Below are 12,331 nucleotides of genomic sequence, written 5' to 3' on the forward strand. Positions count from 1 at the left end.
GATTTTGACGAAACTTGTTACAATTATTCTTCGTACTCCTGGGCAGGTTATAGTATACTTAGGAATTCCCACGGGAACGGGAGTTAGCGTTAAAAAAATTGTATGAAAAAATCTAAACCGCGTAAGATAGATGAAGGGGGTAAAACGGGATCCACGCGTAGGAAGTCGCGGGCGGCCGCTAGTTTTTCATAAGCTTCCATGAAAGATAAGGAATCAATTATTTATTTTGCTGTTTGGTAATTAGGAAAACCCGATAATAGATAAAGAGATTAATTTAGTAATTAAAATGACACGTACTTACTTAATAAAAACTCGTAGATTACCGTATCTTTGGTCTGTGGGAGAGATAACTGAAGGGAAACGATAAATAGTTTGTTTGCATTCTGGGGAATTTTGGTAAGTAGCTTTACAACATTATGATATTTATAATTATTGGTTTTTACTGAAAACACCTAACTATTTTCTCATATCAGTCTTCTTTAGTCCACGTTTAGACCTAGACCTGTACCATTATTAAGGAAATATGTATAGCTGAATCCTATACTAAATACTGAAACGGTACGTAAAATTTAGTACCAAATAAATATTTTTTCTTTCTCTCTTTCTTTCTTTCTTTCTAAAAGTATATTATATCAGTAACTGAAACTCCATGTAAATACATTTAGGTACGTTTTCGTTAGATTCGTATACTTTTTGGATAGCTTGATGCTATTAGGTAGGTAGGTACTTCTAACTGCTGTTTATGTACTTCGGAATAGTGTGTGGTGTATGTGCTTGTGTGTTTTTGTAATTTCACAGCTTAATTTGACTCAAATCTCAAATGATAAAGAATTTCCTGTCTGTAAGGAAACACCAAATTCAGGACTAAGTACCTACCTACCTGTATTTAAATTTTAACTTATCGAATCAAGTGCATCGTTTTAATGTGCTTTACTTCAATACGTACCTACTGATATTTTTGTACAAATCGATAACAAATAAAAGCAATGGATTAGTGCTTTAATCATTGATAAGTACTAAGTACTTAAAAAATGCATTTATATTATGAGGTATGGAACTTGCGGAAGCGGTGTTGAATAAAATCATCGTACTTAAGTCTTTTAAACGGATTTATTTTTTAACAATTAATTATTGAAAGCTATGATCAAGAAACCTCTCATATTACATAAACCTAAATATTTGAATTGAAATAAGTGGATTTGTATACCTACATCCTACAAAATGTTAAACTCGTGTAGGTAGAAACTGAAATTCACTTAAATTTTTTTCATTGCAGGGAACTAACCTGATACAATGGTGGAGCCTTTTAGTGAATTTATCAGAAAGATTTTTTTGAGAAGACGTTACTTTTACACTTTTCTGGACGAAAAATTATTTTTTAAAATACATAGTATTATAAACGCCAAAACACATATTTTGAAATAAAATAACAGTTTTTCTATTTAGCCTGTTACGAGCAAAGGTCCCAGTCTAAAGCGAGTCGCATTCGTGGCCCCGTTTCCAACAACACTCAACAAACATCCCTATAGTAGTAGAAGTCGAGAACACTAGAAAACAAGACTGTTTTCACTTACATGATAAGTTCAAATAGAGCAACTTTTTGATGGCCTTCATATGAGAAAGATCTCAATTTTTGTCTGCGCTTGAATTTTTTTATTGCAGGTAAAGCTATATTTTCTGACTTCGATATTTTTCAAACACTATTCACAGCAAGCTTTATGTAACTTAACTGTAGTTACGCCTAATGCTAACCTCCTACTTAATTCAATAGAATTCCCTCATTCATTTTAAATTATTTGACAACACAGGTATTAATAATAGTCAATCTAAATTTAATGTTTAATATTTCCTGTAAATAAACTAGTACATGAAATTCAACGGAATTGCACTCATCACAAAACCCCAAAATGTTACTTCTTTATTTAACAAGTTACATGGTTGTGAAAGTGTTACGTAGAACGCATTATATTCCTTGAAACCTTACTAGCATTCCCAAGGGTAGCTCGAATTTTGATACTAGAATTACCCACCAGTATAAAGTCGAGGAAATGAGATTGGTTTAAAAGTAACTCAGGTTTAATATTTAACTATTTTATGCGCATTGTAAAGTTGCAACAGACTTCATGTTAAAAATACGTAGAAGGTAAGGTAAGGACGGTAGAAGTCAGCCAAAAATAGATGAGAGAAATTAGAGAAAAACTAATTTAGAATTATTTACTTGAATGAATACAAAACCCTCCTAACGTTAATGTTATAAAATGAACTAGAAAGTTTAACTTCCTTTATTGCTACAAAATCCTCCTATAGCTGTTCGCCAGTGAGAATCGTACTAAGACCACAATCTCATTTGGAGCTCATCATGGTGGCACTCCAGTTAGTGCTTTTCAGCCACAAAAAGCCTTTGCGTTTCTATTTTTGTCTATTCCAAGTGCTGTCAAACAGGGTACTCGTTTGTGGCCAACGATATTCAATACCCTAGATGTGATCACGTATAAAATCTTGGTCGAGACTGTCTTTTATAAAAGTATATTTTTTAATTCTTTTTAAGGAGCAATTTGGCGTATTGAATCATCTATGCCTCGCGCGCGACTACGAGCAAAAGAGAGCTTAAAAGCACTCATTTTTCAGGCCATTTTTGAACGTTGTCGGTATATCTAGGGTATTTAACATCTTTGTTTGCGGCTCACAAACGTTAAAAGGATGCGCCACACAATATTCGACCGAACGAATTGATCGGTAGTCTTTTGTGGAACGGTCTCAGTGTCCAATATTGCCCTGTCCAGCCATGCCCATGTTGTTAGGCAATTTCTAGAATACCTATGCCCTTTTTGAGGACTAAAGTTTGATGACAAATCGTCAATCTTCTGACAATGATCTAAGATGCATGTAATTTACTTTATGTCCGTAAATGAGTAATTTTTATGAGAATTTTTTGAAACTCACGTTTTATAAAAGTGTACTAAAATTAACCTACAGAAGTAAATAAAAAATCAACATTCTATTTCACAATTTTGTTCGTACAACCAAGTAATTTATAATAACAAACATCCAGTTTCAAAAAAAAATAATTAGCATTTTTATCCCAACAGAACAGCGATGGAGTCGCAAATTCCCGAAATAATGTCCACGGGCAAAAAATCTTACAAAGCCGCAGACAGCTAATGCCAAGAACAATGCGTGATTACGTGATGTATGCACACGGTGCACGGTTCGTGTAATTCACGCGGGGACATTAGCCGGGTGCAGGAGAGCGTAAAAATTTTAAGTCCGCTCTTTGTTTTTTGCGAAAGAAAAATTAAGGAGGAGATAATCCAAAACGCCGAGAGCGGGTGTCGCATCGTGGCGGAACTGGGAACACAGGAACCGTAGAATAGACTGGCTAAAAATATGCTGAATTTCATTCATGTTATTCACCTTTCAGAGATATGAGTGAACATTGAATTCATTTTAGACCATGACAATGTAGATGAAAACGTTACCGTAAACTAAAACAAAATTTCATTAAAATTCAGTCAGTAAATTCTTGATAAATCATCACTGTCTGTTTACTGCTAAATACAATTAATTCAATAAAAAACAATATTTTATAGGCATAAGTTGTACCTACCTATTCTTTATCGACAATAACTGTGTTATGAGTTGAGCTCCTATAACTAATTTAAAAGCAATGACGCTTTCTTAAAACTTAAAAATCTTCTATGATTTTTTAAGTCCAAATGACTTTGCAATATTTCTGTAAATACCTACTGGCCAGCTCCATTGCAGCCTTGTTCCACGTAACAGGTCAAGTTTAAAAGGGGCTACACTAAATTTTCGACTCGCGCAACAAATCTACGGCGAAATACTAGGGCACTATTGTTTGTTGTGCTGGCTTTACAAAGAGAAGCCAAAACGAAATAAAAACACCTCAGAGCAGCAGAAAGAATCATTACTTTTGTAAAGCGTACATTTGCCTGAACAAAGATAAAACAAATGAGTGCCTAATTCAAGAACCTTCACGTGTGAAATTATAAATAATTTCGAGATTCCTTTTAACTTGCGTACAATTTATTGGGGAAACAGGTGGAGCGTGTAATAAGAAACCTGTCATCAATTAGGTAGATAATTCGTAATTTGTGAATCGTATTTTGCATTTCCAATTACTGAATAAACTCAGTAACTATTATTTATTCTGTGGTAACACTGAATAGTTAAATAGGTAAGCAGTTTATTTTACTGTCCGACTCTGAATTATCATATTGCCTATTTATTAAAAATAGAAAGAGCAGCGCAGGTTGCACTTTTAAATCCCATAGGGGCAAATAGGAAGCTCTAGGTCTAGACGCTGATAGTAGTGTAAGCGCCTAATTGTGTACTAGCTGTGTATTCAATTTTCGCGAAACCCAAAGAAGAATCGTTCATTTTACCCACGCCGTTTCTAAAAAGTCGTTTATCACTAGTGAACCAGAAGAAAACTGGGTCAAAATTTACATATTAAAGTTTGTGAACTAAACGCTACCTGGGTAACTTAAAACCCTGTACTAGGCTAGTATTACAATCAAGGTACCTACCTAACTACTGAATTTTCATGAAGCAATCCTGTGAGTTGCCATCGGTCATCCTCGTAACATCTATCAGCTAGGTATCCTATTTGATTGCTCGCTGTCACTATGCAAATTATATTGAGAGACAAAAATAATAATCTGCCATCTGATAACATTTAGTAGGTACTACGTAAATATGTCATGACTAGCTTTCCGCCCGCGGCTTCGCTCGCGTGGAATTTTGTCTGTCACAGAAAAACAATATTGCGCGCGTATTTACTCACCGTTTAGACCTACCCTGGACTACGACAAACATTTTAAAACCAAAATCAGCTCAATCGGCCCAGCCGTTCTCGAGTTATAATCAGACTAACGAACATCAATTCATTTTTATATATGTATAGATTAGGGTGGTCCTTATTCCTACGAAAAAAATTTTTTTTCTTATATTTTGCGGGGCACCACGTAATTTGAATATATACCATATGAAAGTCTTTCATTATTTTTTTTAAAAGACATTTAGGGGTCGCTACCAAGGTTTGAATTTTAAGTAAAAACAAAATCTGTATTTGTTAGATTAAGGCGATTAGTGTCCTCAATCCGCGCCAAATGGGCATTTTGTAAAGCCTACTCCTCTTTTACTGCTGGACAGAAATAGTTGAAAAAAATATATGTTATACAACAGTTCAAGGACTACATTTGTGACGTTTGAATTTTCGCTACGTCTCTTTGTTTTGGATTAAAAAAATAAATACGGGACATCGATTTTTTACTTAAATTCCCTACTCCTCCAAAACGGCTATGTTAATTTAAAAGATTTTTGCACGAATAGATTGGGAATTCTTTAATCTTTAAATGACACGTTGCGTTTTTCAATCGAACATTACTTTCATTCATAAATTTTACTTTTGATAAATTCCGAACGTTTTGCTGTTGAGGGGGCCTTCGCGGGGTGCGGGCGGCAGTCGGCCGCTGGCCTTCATGCAATCAATGTCAAGTGAAATCTCAAATTGAAATGTCTCAATTTCAATGAGGAGGCTCTGCATTTATTCCTAGAATTCCCCTAACACCGTCAAATTACCCTTTCGAATTCAAGACAGTGCAGTTTCCCATCAAAATCTGCTTCGTAATGACTATAAACAAAGCTCAAAGTCAAACTCTAGCGACCTCTGCATAAACTCCCATGAGTGCTCAGAGCGGGTGCCTGCGGCAGGTAACCGCGTGTGATGCTCATAGTGATTTTCAATACAGAGCCCCGTACATACGTTATACATAAATTATGGAAAGAAAACACCCAGACCAATACAAAAAAATATGTATGCAATTTTAGTATGATATTTTTATTTATTAATAAACAAAAAGACTGAACAAAATTGATGCGTGTACTGATTAATGTAATTAACCACATGCAAAGTTTCGTGAATTGCAACAACTATAATTTATTATCCAAGCTCTAAATAATCGCTACTAAGAGTAACTGATCATAAAATGTTTTTCCAATCGCTCAAGCTCCCGAGGACCTAACGATAGGTCGGGTGACGTAATCTTGAAAATTCCGGAAGGTCGGGTGACGCCACGCCTCTTTGAACCGTGTTTACTTTGGCAGTTATATTTTATATTTATTCGATTCTAAAATATATTCCCAAAAATTCTGAAAGTTGTTTTAATTTGTATCACTTGGATATGATTTGTATTAGAAAGTGCTGTGAATGTGACGCTTGAACGGAAGGAAGTCAACCTAACCTAACCAACTGGTATTTCTATACTGTGTAGCCGCGAGAGCTCTTTGGCGCGCTGTCTTCGGCGAAGTATTGCGCGCGCAGATTTTGACAGCGCGAAATACCTACTTTAGCAGAAATACCAAGCCTTAAGACATTTTGAGCCGGACGTTTGTCGTACGCTTGCAGGATCGCACACAGATTGTATAACAACTGCGATGGAATAAAATTGACAATTACCAATGGTTAGTTATTAGTTGAAAACATCTAATTTGAAATTTGAAAAAACCTTAAATCGTCTATAGAAAACTTCACCATAAAAAGGCTACTGATTGAAAACCTAAAGCTATTTTTTAAATACTACGAAAGGGAAAGCAACTATAATTCTGTGCACTAAGGTGTTTATTGACATTAAGTTTATTATCACTTTTACAATGAGTTATGTTTAGAAGAGAAAGTTGTATGAAACAAAACCATGCAGATAAATACACGTGCAACAGCTTTGTCGCCAACCGTTAAAGGATTTAGATAGCTGCAGTATGCAATTAAATGATTATGCTCACCACAACAAACCGCTTTGACTGGGACCCTCATCTAAATCCTGAAAAAAACCTCTGAAAGTTCATAGAGATAGAGCCCTGTTTAGAAGAAAGAAGAATTGTTTATTTGGTTCATAAAATTGTACAGTTCAAGTAAAGTGTAGGTAGTAGTAGTGAAGAAATAAGGAAAATTAAATAATCGTTTGTCAATTTAACTAAGGTATATCTGACTTTATAGAGCCGGTATTGAAATCGCCACCCTGTATCTCACCACATACTATAAGGTGTTTTATGTCCCTTTTATTGTTGATAGAATTACAAGCAGATAGCAATAGTTACGGTTTCAATTAGCTGATAGTGAGCAGACCGCAAGTTACAGCCATTAAGTTAACAGTGAACTTTATTGTCAAACAATAAACCGAACCCATAGCTCTAAAGACGCGGTCAAGTAATCAACTTATGTACAAGTTCTAACACTAAGTATCGTATTAATTACTATTCTAACTGCGTTAGTAGTTCGTGTAGTAACTAAACGACGTCGGTCCATTTACCAAAATGCAATTAGCTTTCAAGAAAGCTTCCAAGATTCGCATCAACAAAAGAAATCTCATTCATCTTATCTAACAAAGCTCGACTGAAAATTTATCTAAGTTATCCAAATTAATTCAGCCATAAAACATATCCCACTAGCAAATTAATAAGATCTGGCCCTATATAACTCATCAAGCCACCAAAAACATAAAAGACACGTCCGTTCGTTTGTTCCAAATATATTTACGACGGTGAAATGGTTCGGAAAGAGTTATGTTAGATGTAAAAGTTGACATTTATGTGAGTTAGAATGGACGTGTTAATTAACCAAATAGTGCATTTATGTGGCCGATAACGAGGTAACGCTGCTAACAATCGCATTAAAATTATACTAACGACATATTATTAGAGAGATTATAATCTGATGTCACACATATTAAACACGACGAAGTTGTTAACATTATTTATGTGTCAGGAAATAACTCTGAAAACAGGTGAGCGGACACCGAATGCATTTTTTTTTATAAATTATTAATATTTTATTTGTACAGCACGAATAAACTTCAGTTCAACTTATTTCAAGGAAACGTTAACTCAGTGGAAGTGTTGTCCTAATTAATCGGCAGCAATACTTAGCAGCGGTTTAATTGAAACTATTATCGCAAATTGAGTTTAAAATGCCACAGTCAAAAGTGGTAGCAAAATACCACCATCCGATCGCTTAATAAGGGCTCGGAGCGAAACGCCGAGCAATCAAGAGCGACGGCCGGCTGTTTAGCGCTCGTAAAAAATCTTTAAACTGTCTGGACTTCATAACCGAGACTCTTTTAAAGGCCAAAAATTTCACAACTGCCTCCTTCTCGAGGTTTTCATACACATAATTTGTTGCAAAACGAAAAAACCGCCGAATTTGCTACCGATACAGCTTTTATCAGTCATCGCAGCAATAAAAATGACGATACGTTAACAATAATAATAACAATTAATTCCACAAACAAGAACATTTCACGGTCGGCAACAGAAGTTTTGTGTAATGGAAATGTGCTTGCACGAAATATTCGTACTTACATTGGCGGCAAAACCAGAATGGCTGCACTTATTTTTAAAGCGGGTCCAATTTATTTTTGAGATCGTAGTAAGGACTTTCTGTTACGCAATTGTGCGAATGATATGTGTGTAATAAAAGTGACGTTAATGGACGTCCCAAACGTTCTGTTAATTAATTTCTACGGAAATACAGCTTTCCTGTGGCCACCATTAGAGACAACAAATGATTGTTTAGCTGACAACAGAAGTTAAATTTATCGGTAGCAAATACTTCGTCGACTTGGAACTAGATTAAGTTCTTTCTTTTAGTCACTGATCAAAATAATGTAATGCATCCCACAAAAATTAAAAGTTTTACTTGTGAATTTAAAGATTTGATAAAATGTAAAATTCGACGCGCATACGTTCCATTAATTGCGAAGTCATGTAGCGGGTAATTTGCAGCAAATTTACTATTGCATCTTAACATTCTGGTTAATATGAAATAAATTGCCTCGCCGGTAAGTGAAATTCAAATTGATTTAGATTCCTTTTAATCAAATGCCGCCCGAGCGATTACACGGCAGAGCCACGGGCCACGGATCATCCATTATTCATAGAAATTACCACATAATGGACTATGTATTAAGGTGTTTAGTTGGGTGGGATACGTTGAAGGTACTTTAGCTATGAGTACTAATAAGTTCCCAGCCAATTAGCACCATGCATTGAAAATTAGCTTTAGTTATTTATAGGTTATATTAACTGGTAGATTTTCGTCAAAATTCGTCGTCGGTTGTAGCTTTTTGTTGAAAAGTTTTTGTCTGTAACTACAGATAAACTTTTGAAAAAATCTGCCCAGACTTGAAAATGCGTTATTTTACACAAACCGCAAGTTTAACAAAGTATCGTAAGTTATCTTTGTACTTACGACGTTTACATATCCATCACATAACTACAATTACAATAAGATTCTGCTCAACTACATCTTGTCCATATGAACATTGTGTTCTCATCTCATTAGTTTGTTTGCAGATTGTGTTAATTTAACTAAAGCGGCAAATACAATTAAGTTGAGGTTTCACCACCGCTACTTGCAAGATAATCCTCAAGCTTCAGGTGTAAGCACTAATTAGCTTTGCTTTAATTGCCAACGCTTATTACCACATGGATAATTTATTACTTTATACCAAGAACCCTTTACTTCATTACTTGTTTAAGAGTATTCCTATGTATTTCATAATCTTTTTTAATAAATTTTAACATTTATCATGCTCTATTTTTGTACGTTTTTGCGTACAAGACTGTGAAAATGTGAATGTTACAATTGCTTGACGCCAAAAGTTAGTTCTATCAAATGAAATAACTTCTAGCTTTAATAAAGCTAATTCAACATTTCCTGTTCGTCGTCCAGCGAATGCTCCCAAAGTTTTGACACTTTCTGAAATTTGCCTGAAAACATAGGAAATAGGTTCCACTTCATAGGATGAAATAGATCCGGAGGTCACAGGTCCACTATTTGAAGACGGTCGCACCCCTGTCATGTTTGTAACAAGTTCTTGTTTTACGGCCTTATTAATCCTATCGTCACGTATCTTTCAATACCATACAGCATAATAAGATTTATGGCCCTAATATTTCATGGAATAGTGGACACGTTGGAGACCGGTGAAATTTTAATTGGCATCTGATACCAAAGACTCGACTCAATTTAGAGCAGAAACTTTAAAAACCTCTAACGGTTTATTTTTGGATTCACTTAAGCAGTTCCTGACAACATAAACAAGTCTTCATGATACCCATTCTAGACCTCCTAGGTCTTATATTATAATTTCCCATTAACAATAACCTTGTTACACTGAAAAAGTCTATGCAAATAAAAAAACTAACAAACAACTCTCCACAGACAATAAGCAAGACTCGGCAAATACGCCGGCAGACAACTTTTTGCCATAATGTTTCGCGATAAATCCTAACAAATAAGACCCTATCTAATCCCGCGACTATCTAGATCTACCACAAGTTCTGCCTATCAGACATCTTCTCGGTTTCCATGCCATTTAACAGGCCATAACTTCAACGTGGAACATTAATACGAGAGGACATTATCTCCAAATGAAATATAAGTACGTTGAAAGCAAATAACGCGTGAATCGTAACTCCTTTACAAGATTTTCGTTAGATATGTCAGCGTCTGTTACATTCCACCACCGTATAAGTCTTATATGTAGAAATATCCCCCACATACTTTATCCAGTTAAAACTTTCATTTGTCAAGGTAAAATTGGTATATAATATTGTAGAACTTACTTGTGCAATAATCGTATATTAACAATCAGCTGAAATTATGTTATTTACTCACCATTTCATAAAGTGCAGGTCAAAATATAAATACTACTAGTTACTGATGGTACTAAAGATAATTCGTTTACATTATGAAATCCCGGACGGTTATCTTCTGGCCCATATTTATTTATTTATTTATTTATTTAAGGACAGCTAACAAGACATACACAATGAACAGGAAAAAAAACATAGAAAACAATACGTGTTTATAGTGTAGCCTTAATTAAAAGCTGCCACGACATGTGCATAGATTGCGTGGAAGCGTAGTATCGACAAAAATCTAAAAAACAAAAAAAAATATTGTAATCTTTATTGATTTACAAAAGCCATCAGCCTATGTACACATTTAAAATACGAAAACCCTCAATGGCCAGCCTTGATAAATTTACAATTAAAGCGAAAATTAATTTGGAACTTTGTAGGGCGATCTTCGTAAACCCTGGTAAAGTCTGCGTAAAATTTCGCTAAGATTTAATGCGTTAAGGCACTGACATGCCGCTCACGAAGATTTATGTAAGTACGGGCCGAATCCGCCTCCCGGCATCAGAGAATCATGGCACAGCGGGACAGCGGGTATGTCAGTATCGCGCTCAATACTGTTTTATAAACTACTTCGCATTGTTCGTAGGGAATTTATCGCCAGAGGCCTTTGTAATTAAAAGCTTAGTCCTGAAACTATGATGTGAGCCTCACATTTGAAGCATCAGCACGTTTTGTCTCTTGTTAGTTGATTGAGGATTTGCTGCAATTTGAATATTACCGATTCGTATGCTGAAATGAAGTTTATATTAAGTCTTCCATCCAACTATCTAGTCCTAAATAAATAAAGGACGACTTATTTATATTAATACCTTATTTTTAATTACAAGTATCATGTTTACGCAAATGCAGTAGGTTCACAATACTATTTTTAACAGAACCCACGAAACTCCAGACCAGTTATCTCACTAAACTACTCAACAAACAAAATCTAGTGATGGATATTCGGACATGAGCTCCCGAGTGTGTACGCGCGACGGTTGATGCGGTCGGCACATGATGCGCGCGATTTGATGGAAGAGTTATTTTCGTCTCTTGAATTATTAGATTGGGGATTTGACAGATTTCAAAAGTACATATTTACTTATGTACACTTCCAAAAGATAAAATCCAAGGTTTTATTTAAATTTTGATTGATAAGTTAACTAACAGTGATCAGGTTTACGCAAATGCAATAGGCTCATACTTATACTTTTAACAGAACCCACGAAACTCCAGACCAGTTATCATACTAAACTAGGTTAAATCATACAAAAGTTTAGTGACGATGGATATTCGGACATGAGCGGGAGTGTGTACGCGCGACGGTGATGCGGTCGGCACATGATGCGCGCGCGCTTTGATGGAAGAGTCATGGTCGTCGGGCGGCGCGCCGCTGCTCCGCACGAGGTCGTTGCCGCTAGTGCTGGAAGCGAGCGGTGCGCCCACGCGGCAGACGAAGCTCGACCCGAGGCAGCTGCTTACACTCACGCGCCACTACTACCCCGAAGGCGGGTGGGGGTGGGGCGTGGCGTTCGCCGCCACACTGGCTCAGCTCCTCGCGCACGGCTTGCATCAAGCGTCAGCTGTGCTTGCGGTGGAAGCTGTGAAGCGGTTCGGACCCCAAGTT

This window comes from Ostrinia furnacalis, unplaced genomic scaffold (genome assembly GCF_004193835.3).
Source record: "Ostrinia furnacalis isolate ACB-3 unplaced genomic scaffold, ASM419383v2 OfSCF0780, whole genome shotgun sequence".
In the NCBI taxonomy this organism is placed as follows: domain Eukaryota; kingdom Metazoa; phylum Arthropoda; class Insecta; order Lepidoptera; family Crambidae; genus Ostrinia; species Ostrinia furnacalis.